This window comes from Oncorhynchus masou, unplaced genomic scaffold (assembly GCF_036934945.1).
Source record: "Oncorhynchus masou masou isolate Uvic2021 unplaced genomic scaffold, UVic_Omas_1.1 unplaced_scaffold_1769, whole genome shotgun sequence".
In the NCBI taxonomy this organism is placed as follows: domain Eukaryota; kingdom Metazoa; phylum Chordata; class Actinopteri; order Salmoniformes; family Salmonidae; genus Oncorhynchus; species Oncorhynchus masou.
In genome coordinates this window covers 67166-82500 of record NW_027007867.1, presented here as the reverse complement: position 1 = coordinate 82500, position 15335 = coordinate 67166, and the positions used below count along the sequence as shown (strand labels likewise).

General features: G+C 44.4%; 1 non-coding gene and 1 pseudogene across 1 annotated transcript; one reads left to right on the top strand and one right to left on the bottom strand.

Moving 5' to 3' along the window:
• LOC135532214 (microtubule cross-linking factor 1-like) overlaps positions 1-15335 on the bottom strand; it is a 110962-nt pseudogene that overhangs the window by 30741 nt on the left and 64886 nt on the right.
• Positions 10384-10459, top strand: trnap-ugg (transfer RNA proline (anticodon UGG)). The gene has a single exon. It is a non-coding gene; the product is annotated as a tRNA-Pro (tRNA).

Genomic DNA, 15335 nt, shown 5'->3' with positions numbered 1-15335 from the left:
TCCTACTATACCAAAGCTGTTTTTCATTCATCCTCTCATTCATTCCTCTCTCCACCTCACAGATTATGTTAGAGGAAACTGAAATCCCACCTCCCAACTGTAACAATATATTTAGAAACCACGTCCCTGGTCAGAGTGTTTATCGTTACATAATAGTGTCCAATTTCTCTAGGCCAGTATAAGCCATCAGGTCCTCGATGACCTTTTCTGCTCTCGGTGGCTGAGCTAAAGCGTGTTTATCCAACAGAGAATACTGTGGTCTGATGGGACTGTGTTCTAATGGGACTGTGTTCTAATGGGACTGTGTTCTAATGGGGCTGTGTTCTAATGGGACTGTGTTCTAATGGGACTGTGTTCTGATGGGACTGTGTTCTGATGGGACTGTGTTCTAATGGGACTGTGTTCTAATGGGACTGTGTTCTGATGGGGCTGTGTTCTGATGGGGCTGTGTTCTGATGGGGCTGTGTTCTAATGGCCCCTCCCTCCCTCCCTCTCCTCTCTCTCTCTCTCTCTCTCCCCCTGCCCTCCTCTCTCTCTCCTCGTCAACATCTGATGCCGAGTCGACTAACTGCAGTCATGTGTCTATGGCGTTGGAGCATCTATCTGTTAAACAGTACACCATGGTACCGTGTGTATGTGCTTTTGTGTGTGTTATTGGAAGCTAAAGCACCTATCTGATGTACTGTAGCTACATGACACTATGCTGAGTCAGAGATAATATACTCTTGTGTGTGCAGATGAAAGCACAATATGTATAGAATGGTCACCATGTCACAGAATTTAGAGGGCATCACCTTGCTCCCCGCATGTCCCCCCTTCTCAGTGCTTGAATTGTCACTAAAGACATCCTGGTTCGATTCCAGGCTGTGTCACAACCGGCCGTGATTGGGAGTCCCCATAGGGCGCGCACAATTGGCCCAGCGTTGTCCTGGGTTTAGCCGGTGTAGGCCCGTCATTGTAAAATAAGAATGTGTTCTAAACTGACTTGCCAAGCTAAAAAAGGTTTGATAAATAAATACAAAATATAAATATAAACTAACCTGTTCTGGTTAGAAGGGAATAAGAAGTCCACAGAATGTGTAGAGGTGGTGAATGGTATGAAGACAACAGACAACAGAATGTCTAGAGGTGGTGAATGGTATGAAGACAACAGAATGTCTAGAGGTGGTGAATGGTATGAAGACATCATAATGTCTAGAGGTGGTGAATGGTATGAAGACAACAGAATGTCTAGAGGTGGTGAATGGTATGAAGACAACAGAATGTCTAGAGGTGGTGAATGGTATGAGCTCTGGATAATAAAGTAGACAAGCTCAGGGCGAGATCTACTTCCAGAGATACATCAGGGACTGTAACATACTCTGTGTTACGGAATCATGTCTTTCTCCATATACTGTCCCCGTCCATAGATCCAGCTGGGTTCTCAGTACATCGCACAGACAAGAATAAAGAACTCTCCGGGAAGAAGAAAGGCGGGGGGGATGTTTCATGATTAACTATTCATTGTGTGATTGTGATAATGTACAGGAACTCAAGTCATTTTGTTCACCCAACCTAACCTCACAATCAAATGCCTACCGTATTACCTCCAAAGAGAATTCTCTTCGGTTATCGTCACAGCCGTTTTATATTCCCACTCAAGCTGATACCACGCCGGCTCTCAAGGAACTACACTGGACTTTGTGCAAACTGGAAACCACATATCCTGAGGCTGCATTTATTGTAGCTGGATTTTAAGAAATCAATTTTGAGGAAAATGCTGTCGAGTTCTATCAACACATTGCCTGTAGTACTCGAGCTTCAAAAACTCTTGACCATTGCTACAAGGCCCTCCCCCCGCCCTCCCTTTGGCCAATCAGATCACAACTCCATTTTGCTTCTCCCTTCCTATAGGCAGAAACTATTCAACGCTGGTCTGACCAATCGGAATCCATGCTTCAAGATTGTTTTGAACACGAGGACTGGGATATGTTCCGGGTTGCTTCAGAATAACATTGGCCCTGGACACCATTTGTGAATTGATCGCCCCCAATCTAGCTTCAGAGTTTGTTCTGTTAGGTGACCTAAACTGGGATATGCTTAAGACCCCGGCAGTCCTACAATCTAAGCTAGATGCCCTCAATCTCACACAAATCATCAAGGAACCCACCAGGTACAGCCCTAAATCCGTTAACATGGGCACCCTCATAGACATTATTCTGACCAACTTGCCCTCCAAATACACCTCCGCTGTTTTCAATCAGGATCTCAGCGATCACTGCCTCATTGCCTGTATCCGCTATGGGTCCGCAGTCAAAAGACCACCCCTCATCACTGTTAAACGCTCCTAAAACACTTCTGCGAGCAGGCCTTTCTAATCGACCTGGCCCAGGTATCCTGGAAGGATACTGACCTCATCCCGTCAGTTGAGGATGCCTGGTCATTCTTTAAAAGTAACTTCCTCACCATTTTAGATAAGCATGCTCCGTTCAAAAAATGCAGAACTAAGAACAGATACAGCCCTTGGTTCACTCCAGACCTGACTGCCCTCGACCAGCACAAAAACATCCTGTGGCGGACTGCAATAGCATCGAATAGTCCCCGCGATATGCAACTGTTCAGGGAAGTCAGGAACCAACTCACGCAGTCAGTCAGGAAAGCTAAGGCCAGCTTCTTCAGGCATAAGTTTGCATCCTGTAGCTCCAACTCCAAAAGTTCTGGGACACTGTGAAGTCCATGGAGAACAAGAGCACCTCCTTCCAGCTGCCCACTGCACTGAGGCTAGGTAACACGGTCACCACCGATAAATCCATGATAATCGAAAATTTCAATAAGCATTTCTCAACGGCTGGACATGCCTTCCTCCTGGCTACTCCAACCCCCTTTCACCCTCCCTCCCTCTCTCTTTATGAAAAAGCTGCAAAACCTAGACTTGTACAAATCAGCTGGGCTAGACAATCTGGATTTCAAAAGCTATCTGCCGCCATTGTTGCAACCCTTATTACTAATCTGTTCAACCTCTCTTTCGTATCGTCCGAGATCCCTAAAGATTGGAAAGCTGGCGCGGTCATCCCCCTCTTCACAGGGGGTGACACCCTAGACCCAAACTGTTACAGACCTATATCCATCCTGCCCTGCCTATCTAAAGTCTTCGAAAGCCAGGTTAATAAACAGATCACTGACAAATTTCGAATCCCACAGTACCTTCTCCGCTGTGCAATTCGGCTTCCGAGACGGTCACGGGTGCACCTCAGCCACGCTCAAGGTACTAAACGATATCATAACCGCCATCGATAAAAGACAGTACTGTGCAGCTGTCTTCATCGACCTGGCCAAGGCTTTCGACTCTGTCAATCACCGCATTCTTATCGGCAGACTCAATAGCCTTGGTTTTTCTAATGACTGCCTCACCTGGTTCACCAACTACTTTGCAGACAGAGTTCAGTGTGTCAAATCGGAGGGCATGTTGTCCGGACCTCTGGCAGTCTCTATGGGGGTGCCACAGGGTTCAATTCTCGGGCCGACTCTTTTCTCTGTATATATCAATGATGTCGCTCTTGCTGCGGGCGGTTCCTGATCCACCTCTCATGAGACGACACCATTCTGTATACTTCTGGCCCTTCCTTGGACACTGTGCTAACTAACCTCCAAATGAGCTTCAATGCCATACAACACTCCTTCCGTGGCCTCCAATTGCTCTTAAACGCTAGTAAAACCAAATGTATGCTTTTCAACCGTTTGCTGCCCGCACCCACCCGCCCGACTAGCATCACCACCCTGGACGGTTCCGACCTAGAATATGTGGACAACTATAAATACCTAGGTGTCTGGCTCGACTGTAAACTCTCCTTCCAGACTCATATTAAACATCTCCAATCAAAAATCAAATTTTTCTATTCTCAACAAAGCCTCTTTCACTCACGCCACCAAACTTACCCTAGAAAAACTGACTATCCTACCAATCCTCGACTTCGGTGATGTCATCTACAAAATAGCATCCAACACTCTACTCAGCAAACTGGATGCAGTCTATCACAGTGCCATCTTTTTGTTACCAAATAACCTTATACCACCCACCACTGCGACCTGTATGCTCTAGTCGGCTGGCCCTCGCTACATATTCGTCGCCAGATCCACTGGCTCCAGGTCATCTATAAGTCTATGCTAGGTAAAGCTCTGCCTTATCTCAGTTCACTGGTCACGATGGCAACACCCACCCGTAGCACACGTTCCAGCAGGTACATCTCACTGATCATCCCCAAAGCCAACACCTAATTTGGCCACCTTTCCATCCAGTTCTCTGCTGCCAGTGACTGGAACGTATTTGTAAAAAAAAAAAAATCGCTGAAGTTGGAGACTTTTATTTACCTCACCAACTTTAAACATCTGAGCAGCTAACCGATCGCTGCAGCTGTAGATAGTCCATCTGAAAAGAGCCCACCCAACCTATCTACCTCATCCACATACTGTTTTTATTTTATTTACTTTTCTGCTCTTTTGCACACCAGTATCTGGGGCGGCAGGGTAGCCTAGTGGTTAGAGCATTGGATTAGTAACCGGAAGGTTGCAAGTTCAAACCCCCAAGCTGACAAGGAACAAATCTGTCATTCTGCACAGGCAGTTAACCCACTGTTCCTAGGCTGTCATTGAAAATAAGAATTTGTTCTTAACTGACTTGCCTGGTTAAATAAAGGTACAAAAACATGCACATCACCATTTATCACTCCAGTGTTAATCTGCTAAATTGTAACTATTTGCTCCTGTGGCCTATGTATTGCCTACCTCCTCATGCCTTTTGCACACACTGTATATAGACTTTCTTTTCTCTACTGTGTCATTGATTTGTTTATTGTGTTATTGGCTTGTTTATTGTTTACTCCATGTGTAACTCTGTGTTGTTGTCTGTGTCACACTGCTTTGCTTTATCTTGGCCAGGTCGCAGTTGCAAATGATAACATGTTCTCAACTGGTCTACCTGGTTAAATAAAGGTGAAATACATTTAAAACAATTAAATAATCCCCCCCCCACTCTCTCCTTTCTCCCACACAGCCAGAGGTGGTGAAATAAATTGAAATAAATTGACATATACACTGTCACAGTGAGTGAGTTCATCAGGAAGTTGGATGTTGTTCCCACTGACTATAATAACCTACCCAAACGTGGATAGTTGGCAGCATTTGAGCACAACTGAAAGTGCGAACCACCACATTTAACCACTGCAAGGTGACTGGGAATATGCTTGAATATAAACAGTGCAGTTATGCCCTCCATAAGGCAATCAAACAGGCAAAATGTCAGTACAGAGACAAAGTGAAGTCGTAATTCAACACGAGACATAAGTGGCAAAGACTCCAGACAATCACGGATTACAAAGGCAAACCAGCCCCGTCGAGGACACCAACGTCTTGCTCCCTGACAAGCTAAACACCTTCTTCGCCCGCTTTGAAGATAACACCAACGTGGACCGCTACCGAGGACTGAAGGGCTCTCGTTCTCCATGGCCGACGTGAGTAAAACATTTAAGCGTGCTAACCCTCACAAGGCTGCCGGCCTAGAAGGCATCCCTAGCCGCGTCCTCAGAGCAATGCACAGACCAGCTAACTGGAGTGATTACGGACATATTCAATCTCTCCCTACCGCAGTCTGCTGTCCCCATTTGCTTCAAGATGGACACCATTGTTCCTGTACCCAAGAAAACAAAGGTAACTGAACTAAATGACTATCGCCCTGCACTCACTTCTGTCATCATGAAGTGCTTTGAGAGGTTAGTTAAGAATTTTATCCACCTTACCTGACACCCTAGACCCACTCAATTTGCATATCGCCCCAATAGATCCATAGGCGATGGAATCAGCATCACACTGCCCTATCCCATCTGGAGAAGAGGAATACCTATGTAAGAATACTGTTCTTTGACTATAACAGCCTTCAACATAGTACCCTCCAAACTCATCATTAAGATCGGGGCCCTGGGTCTGAACACCACCCTGTGCAACTGGGTCCTGGACTTCCTGACGGAACACCCCCAGGTGGTGAAGGTTGGAAACACAGCCACTACGCTGATCCTCAACACAGGGGCCCCACAAGGGTGCGTGCTCAACCCCCTCCTGTACTCTCTGCTCACCCATGACTGCGTGGCCACACCCTCCTCCAACTCAATCATGGAGTTTTCAGACAACACAACAGTAGTAGGCCTGATTACCAACAATGACGAGACAGCCTACAGGGAGGAGGTAGAGTGGTGCCAGGAAAATAACCTATCCCTCAACATCAAGAAAATGAAAGAGCTGATCGTGAACTTCAGGAGACAGCAGAGGGAGCACGCCCCTGTCACATCGACGGGCCCGCAGAGGAGAAGATCGAAAGCTCGAAAGTTCCTCGGTGTACACATCACTGACGATATGCAATGGCCCACCTACACAGACAGTGTGGCGAAGAAAGCGCTACAACGCCTCTTCAACCTCAGGAGGCTGTAGAAATTTGTCTTGGCACCTAAAATCCTCACAAACTTTTACACATGCCCAATTGAGAGCATCCTGTTAGGCTGCATCAGCGCCTGGTACGACAACTGCTCCGCTCACAACCGCATTGCTCTCCAGTGGGTGGTGCGGTCAGCCCAATGCATCACCGGGGGCAAACTACCTGCCCACCAGGACACCTACAGCATCCAAAGTCACAAATATCATAAAGGATATCAACCACCCGAGCCACAGCCTGTTCACTCCGCTATCATCCAGAAGGCGAGGTCAGTACAGGTGCATCAAAGCTGGGACCGAGAGACTAAAAAACAGCTTCTATCTCAAGGCCATCAAACTGTTAAATAGCCATCACTAGCACATTAGAGGCTACTGCCCTATGTACATAGATGTGGAATCACTGGTCACTTTAATAATGGAACACTAGTGGCTTTAATAATGTTTACATACTGTTTTACTCATCTCATATGTATATACTGTATTCTATTTTAGTAAATGCCACTCCGACATTGATCGTCCTAATATTTATATATATATTTCTTAATTTAATTATTTTTCATTTGTGTGCATTGTTGTGAATTGTTAGATATTACAGCACTGTTGGATGAAGGAACACAAGCATTTCACTACACCTGCATTAACATCTGATAAATATGTGAATGTGACCAAAACATTTTGATTTGATGAACACTCTAAATAGGTCAGGAGACAGACAGGAGCCTAAAAATAATTATTTAGGCTATATTATTTCAAGGCTATAGCCTACAAAGAAATACAGTGTAAAGCATTGCCATTGCGACACAATAGGATGGTTGGGACATAAAGCGCTCAGCATTTAAACATAATTTTGTTGTATTATGTCTCCGGCCTCTAGGTCACCAGGGTGCTCGTTAGGGCGCACACCTGTCACCACCATTACCTTCGCATCATCTGACTCCCCGGGACTCCATCACTTCCCTGATAACCTTCCCTATATATGTCTCTCCCTTTGGTTCCTTCCCTATATATGTCACAGTGTAGCCTAGTGGTTAGAGCATTGGACTAGTAACCGAAAGGTTGCAAGTTCAAATCCCCGAGCTGACAAGGTACAAAATCTGTCGTTCTGCCCCTGAACAGGCAGTTAACCCACTGTTCCTAGGCCGTCATTGAAAATAAGAATTTGTTCTTAACTGACTTGCCTAGTTAAATAAAAAAATATATGTCACTTCCTTTGGTTCCGTCCCTATGTATGTCACATCCTTTGGTTCCTTCTCTCTATATGTCTCTCCCTTTGGATCCTTCCCTATATATGTCCCTCCCTTTGGTTCCTTCCCTATATATGTCTCTCCCTTTGGTTCCTTCCCTATATATGTCTCTCCCTTTGGATCTGTCCCTATATATGTCACTCCCTTTGGTTCCTTCCCTATATATGTCTCTCCCTTTGGTTCCTTCCCTATATATGTCTCTCCCTTTGGTTCCTTCCCTATATATGTCACTTCCTTTGGTTCCTTCCCTATGTATGTCACTTCCTTTGGTTCCTTCTCTATATATGTCTCTCCCTTTGGTTCCTTCCCTATATATGTTCCTTCCCTATATATGTCACTTCATTTGGTTCCTTCCCTATATGTCTCTCCTTTGGTTACTTCCCTATGTCTCTCCTTTGGTTACTTCCCTATATATGTCACTCCCTTTGGTTCCTTCCCTATATATGTCACAACCTTTGGTTCCTTCCCTATATATGTCACTTCCTTCCCTATATATGTCTCTCCCTTTGGTTCCTTCCCTATATATGTCACTCCCTTTGGTTCCTTCCCTATATATGTCTCTCCCTTTGGTTCCTTCCCTATATATGTCTCTCCCTTTGGTTCCTTCCCTGTATATGTCCCTCCCTTTGGTTCCTTCCCAATATATGTATTTCCCTTTGGTTCCGTCCCTATATATGTCACTCCCTTTGGTTTTTTCCCTATATATGTCTCTCCCTTTGGTTCCTTCCCTATATATGTCACTTCCTTTGGTTCCTTCCCTATATATGTCTCTCCCTTTGGTTCCTTCCCTATATATGTCTCTCCCTTTGGTTCCATCCCTATATATGTCACTCCCTTTGGTTCCTTCCCTATATATGTCTCTCCCTTTGGTTCCTTCCCTGTATATGTCCCTCCCTTTGGTTCCTTCCCAATATATGTATTTCCCTTTGGTTCCGTCCCTATATATGTCACTCCCTTTGGTTTTTTCCCTATATATGTCTCTCCCTTTGGTTCCTTCCCTATATATGTCCCTCCCTTTGGTTCCTTCCCTATATATGTCCCTCCCTTTGGTTCCTTCCCTATATATGTCACTTCCTTTGGTTCCTTCCCTATATATGTCACTCCCTTTGTTTCCTTCCCTATATATGTCTTTCCCTTTGGTTCCTTCCCTATATATGTCTCTCCCTTTGGTTCCTTCCCTATATATGTCACTCCCTTTGGTTCCTTCCCTATATATGTCTCTCCCTTTGGTTCCTTCCCTATATATGTCACTCCCTTTGGTTTTTTCCCTATATATGTCTTTCCCTTTGGTTCCTTCCCTATATATGTCTCTCCCTTTGGTTCCTTCCCTATATATGTCCCTCCCTTTGGTTCCTTCCCTATATATGTCCCTCCCTTTGGTTCCTTCCCTATATATGTCACTTCCTTTGGTTCCTTCCCTATATATGTCACTCCCTTTGTTTCCTTCCCTATATATGTCTTTCCCTTTGGTTCCTTCCCTATATATGTCTCTCCTTTGGTTCCTTCCCTATATATGTCTCTCCTTTGGTTCCTTCCCTATATATGTCACTTCCTTTGGTTCCTTCCCTATATGTCACTCCCTTTGGTTCCTTCCCTATATATGTCACTCCTTCCCTATATATGTCCCTCCCTTTGGTTCCTTCCCTATATATGTCACTCCCTTTGGTTCCTTCCCTATATATGTCTCTCCCTTTGGTTCCTTCCCTATATGTCACTCCCTTTGGTTCCTTCCCTATATATGTCTTTCCCTTTGGTTCCTTCCCTATATATGTCTCTCCCTTTGGTTCCTTCTCTATATATGTCCCTCCCTTTGGTTCCTTCCCTATATATGTCTCTCCCTTTGGTTCCTTCCCTGTATATATCCCTCCCTTTGGTTCTTTCCCTATATATGTCTTTCCCTTTGGTTCCTTCCCTATATATGTCACTCCCTTTGGTTCCTTCCCTATATATGTCTCTCCCTTTGGTTCCGTCCCTATATATGTCCCTCCCTTTGGTTCCTTCCCTATATATGTCACTCCCTTTGGTTCCTTCCCTATATATGTCTCTCCCTTTGGTTCCTTCCATGTATATGTCCCTCCCTTTGGTTCCTTCCCAATATATGTCTTTCCCTTTGGTTCCTTCCCTATATATGTCACTTCCTTTGGTTCCTTCCCTATATATGTCTCTCCCTTTGGTTCATTCCATGTACATGTCCCTCCCTTTGGTTCCTTCCCAATATATGTCTCTCCCTTTGGTTCCTTCCCTATATATGTCACTTCCTTCCCTATATATGTCTCTCCCTTTGGTTCCTTCCCTATATATGTCTCTCTCTTTGGTTCATTCCATGTACATGTCCCTCCCTTTGGTTCCTTCCCAATATATGTCTCTCCCTTTGGTTCCTTCCCTATATATGTCACTTCCTTCCCTATATATGTCTCTCGCTTTGGTTCCTTCCATATATATGTCACTCCCTTTGGTTCCTTCCCTATGTATGTCACTCCCTTTGGTTTATTCCCTATATATATGTCACTTCCTTTGGTTCCTTCCCTATATATGTCTCTCCCTTTGGTTCCTTCCCTATATATGTCTCTCCCTTTGGTTCCATACCCTATACCCTATATATGTCACTCCCTTTGGTTCCTTCCCTATATATGTCTCTCCCTTGTCTCTCCCTATATATGTCTCTCCCTTTGGTTCCTTCCTTGGTCCTGTGTGGCTCAGTCGGTAGAGCATGGCGCTTGGAACGCCAAGCGTCGTGGGTTCGATTCCCGCTGGGACCACCCATATGTAAAAGTAGTGGCCCCAGCCGACTTGTAAGTCGCTTTGGACAAAAGCGTCTGCTAAATGGGATATATTTATTTATTTATTTTCCTTCCCTGTATATGTCCCTCCCTTTGGTTCCTTCCCAATATATGTCTTTCCCTTTGGTTCCGTCCCTATATATGTCACTCCCTTTGGTTCTTTCCCTATATATGTCTTTCCCTTTGGTTCCTTCCCTATATATGTCTCCCCCTTTGGTTCCTTCCCTATATATGTCCCTCCCTTTGGTTCCTTCCCTATATATGTCACTTCCTTTGGTTCCTTCCCTATACATGTCTCTCCCTTTGGTTCCTTCCCTATATATGTCACTTCCTTTGGTTCCTTCCCTATATAGGTCTCTCCCTTTGGTTCCTTCCCTATATATGTCACTTCCTTTGGTTCCTTCCCTATACATGTCCCTCCCTTTGGTTCCTTCCCTATATATGTCACTTCCTTTGGTTCCTTCCCTATATATGTCTCTCCCTTTGGTTCCTTCCCTATATGTCACTCTCTTTGGTTCCTTCCCTATATATGTCACTCCTTCCCTATATATGTCACTCTCTTTGGTTCATTCCATGTATATGTCCCTCCCTTTGGTTCCTTCCCTATATATGTCTCTCCCTTTGGTTCCGTCCCTATATATGTCCCTCCCTTTGGTTCCTTCCCTATATATGTCCTTCCCTTTGGTTCCTTCCCTATATATGTCTCTCCCTTTGGTTCCGTCCCTATATATGTCCCTCCCTTTGGTTCCTTCCCTATATATGTCCCTCCCTTTGGTTCCTTCCCTATATATGTCTCTCCCTTTGGTTCCGTCCCTATATATGTCCCTCCCTTTGGTTCCATCCCTATATATGTCACTCCCTTTGGTTCCTTCCCTATATATGTCTCTCCCTTTGGTTCCTTCCATGTATATGTCCCTCCCTTTGGTTCCTTCCCAATATATGTCTTTCCCTTTGGTTCCGTCCCTATATATGGCTCCCCCTTTGGTTCCTTCCCTATATATGTCCCTCCCTTTGGTTCCTTCCCTATATATGTCACTTCCTTTGGTTCCTTCCCCTATATATGTCTCTCCTTTGGTTCCTTCCCTATATATGTCACTTCCTTTGGTTCCTTCCCTATATATGTCACTCCCTTTGGTTCCTTCCCTATATATGTCACTCCTTCCCTATATATGGTTTTCCCTTTGGTTCCTTCCCTATATATGTCCCTCCCTCTGGTTCCTTCCCTATATATGTCTCTCCCTTTGGTTCCTTCCCTGTATATGTCACTTCCTTTGGTTCCTTCCCTATGTATGTCACTTCCTTTGGTTCCTTCTCTATATATGTCTCTCCCTTTGGTTCCTTCCCTATATATGTCCCTCCCTTTGGTTCCTTCCCTATATATGTCTCTCCCTTTGGTTCCTTCCCTATATGTCTCTCCCTTTGGATCTGTCCCTATATATGTCACTCCCTTTGGTTCCTTCCCTATATATGTCTCTCCCTTTGGTTCCTTCCCTATATATGTCTCTCCCTTTGGTTCCTTCCCTATATATGTCACTTCCTTTGGTTCCTTCCCTATGTATGTCACTTCCTTTGGTTCCTTCTCTATATATGTCTCTCCCTTTGGTTCCTTCCCTATATATGTTCCTTCCCTATATATGTCACTTCATTTGGTTCCTTCCCTATATATGTCTCTCCCTTTGGTTACTTCCCTATATATGTCTCTCCCTTTGGTTACTTCCCTATATATGTCACTCCCTTTGGTTCCTTCCCTATATATGTCACAACCTTTGGTTCCTTCCCTATATATGTCACTTCCTTCCCTATATATGTCTCTCCCTTTGGTTCCTTCCCTATATATGTCACTCCCTTTGGTTCCTTCCCTATATATGTCTCTCCCTTTGGTTCCTTCCCTATATGTCTCTCCCTTTGGTTCCTTCCCTATATGTCTCTCCCTTTGGTTCCTTCCCTATATATGTCCCTCCCTTTGGTTCCTTCCCTATATATGTCTCTCCTTTGGTTCCTTCCCTATATATGTCTCTCCCTTTGGTTCCATCCCTATATATGTCACTCCTTTGGTTCCTTCCCTATATATGTCTCTCCCTTTGGTTCCTTCCCTATATATGTCTCTCCCTTTGGTTCCTTCCCTATATATGTCCCTCCTTTGGTTCCTTCCCTATATATGTCCCTCCCTTTGGTTCCTTCCCTATATATGTCACTTCCTTTGGTTCCTTCCCTATATATGTCACTCCCTTTGTTTCCTTCCCTATATATGTCTTTCCCTTTGGTTCCTTCCCCTATATATGTCTCTCCTTTGGTTCCTTCCCTATATATGTCACTCCCTTTGGTTCCTTCCCTATATATGTCTCTCCCTTTGGTTCCTTCCCTATATATGTCACTCCCTTTGGTTCCTTCCCTATATATGTCTTTCCCTTTGGTTCCTTCCCTATATATGTCTCTCCCTTTGGTTCCTTCCCTATATATGTTTCCTCCCTTTGGTTCCTTCCCTATATATGTCCCTCCCTTTGGTTCCTTCCCTATATATGTCACTTCCTTTGGTTCCTTCCCTATATATGTCACTCCCTTTGTTTCCTTCCCTATATATGTCTTTCCTTTGGTTCCTTCCCTATATGTCTCTCCCTTTGGTTCCTTCCCTATATATGTCTCTCCCTTTGGTTCCTTCCCTATATATGTCACTTCCTTTGGTTCCTTTCCTATATATGTCACTCCCTTTGGTTCCTTCCCTATATATGTCACTCCTTCCCTATATATGTCCCTCCCTTTGGTTCCTTCCCTATATATGTCACTCCCTTTGGTTCCTTCCCTATATATGTCTCTCCCTTTGGTTCCTTCCCTATATATGTCACTCCCTTTGGTTCCTTCCCTATATATGTCTTTCCCTTTGGTTCCTTCCCTATATATGTCTCTCCCTTTGGTTCCTTCTCTATATATGTCCCTCCCTTTGGTTCCTTCCCTATATATGTCTCTCCCTTTGGTTCCTTCCCTGTATATATCCCTCCCTTTGGTTCTTTCCCTATATATGTCTTTCCCTTTGGTTCCTTCCCTATATATGTCACTCCTTTGGTTCCTTCCCTATATATGTCTCTCCTTTGGTTCCGTCCCTATATATGTCCCTCCCTTTGGTTCCTTCCCTATATATGTCACTCCCTTTGGTTCCTTCCCTATATATGTCTCTCCCTTTGGTTCCTTCCATGTATATGTCCCTCCCTTTGGTTCCTTCCCAATATATGTCTTTCCCTTTGGTTCCTTCCCTATATATGTCACTTCCTTTGGTTCCTTCCCTATATATGTCTCTCCCTTTGGTTCCTTCCCTATATATGTCACTCCATTTGGTTCCTTCCCTATATATGTCTCTCCCTTTGGTTCCTTCCCTATATATGTCACTCCCTTTGGTTCCTTCCCTATATATGTCACTCCCTTTGGTTCCTTCCCTATATATGTCACTCTCTTTGGTTCCTTCCCTATATATGTCACTCCTTCCCTATATATGTCTCTCCCTTTGGTTCCTTCCCTATATATGTCTCTCTCTTTGGTTCATTCCATGTACATGTCCCTCCCTTTGGTTCCTTCCCAATATATGTCTCTCCCTTTGGTTCCTTCCCTATATATGTCACTTCCTTCCCTATATATGTCTCTCGCTTTGGTTCCTTCCATATATATGTCACTCCCTTTGGTTCCTTCCCTATGTATGTCACTCCCTTTGGTTTATTCCCTATATATATGTCACTTCCTTTGGTTCCTTCCCTATATATGTCTCTCCCTTTGGTTCCTTCCCTATATATGTCTCTCCCTTTGGTTCCATACCCTATATATGTCACTCCCTTTGGTTCCTTCCCTATATATGTCTCTCCCTTTGGTTCCTTCCCTGTATATGTCCCTCCCTTTGGTTCCTTCCCAATATATGTCTTTCCCTTTGGTTCCGTCCCTATATATGTCACTCCCTTTGGTTCTTTCCCTATATATGTCTTTCCCTTTGGTTCCTTCCCTATATATGTCTCCCCCTTTGGTTCCTTCCCTATATATGTCCCTCCCTTTGGTTCCTTCCCTATATATGTCACTTCCTTTGGTTCCTTCCCTATACATGTCTCTCCCTTTGGTTCCTTCCCTATATATGTCACTTCCTTTGGTTCCTTCCCTATATAGGTCTCTCCCTTTGGTTCCTTCCCTATATATGTCACTTCCTTTGGTTCCTTCCCTATACATGTCCCTCCCTTTGGTTCCTTCCCTATATATGTCACTTCCTTTGGTTCCTTCCCTATATATGTCTCTCCCTTTGGTTCCTTCCCTATATATGTCACTCTCTTTGGTTCCTTCCCTATATATGTCACTCCTTCCCTATATATGTCACTCTCTTTGGTTCATTCCATGTATATGTCCCTCCCTTTGGTTCCTTCCCTATATATGTCTCTCCCTTTGGTTCCGTCCCTATATATGTCCCTCCCTTTGGTTCCTTCCCTATATATGTCCTTCCCTTTGGTTCCTTCCCTATATATGTCTCTCCCTTTGGTTCCGTCCCTATATATGTCCCTCCCTTTGGTTCCTTCCCTATATATGTCCCTCCCTTTGGTTCCGTCCCTATATATGTCTCTCCCTTTGGTTCCGTCCCTATATATGTCCCTCCCTTTGGTTCCTTCCCTATATATGTCACTCCCTTTGGTTCCTTCCCTATATATGTCTCTCCCTTTGGTTCCTTCCATGTATATGTCCCTCCCTTTGGTTCCTTCCCAATATATGTCTTTCCCTTTGGTTCCGTCCCTATATATGGCTCCCCCTTTGGTTCCTTCCCTATATATGTCCCTCCCTTTGGTTCCTTCCCTATATATGTCACTTCCTTTGGTTCCTTCCCTATATATGTCTC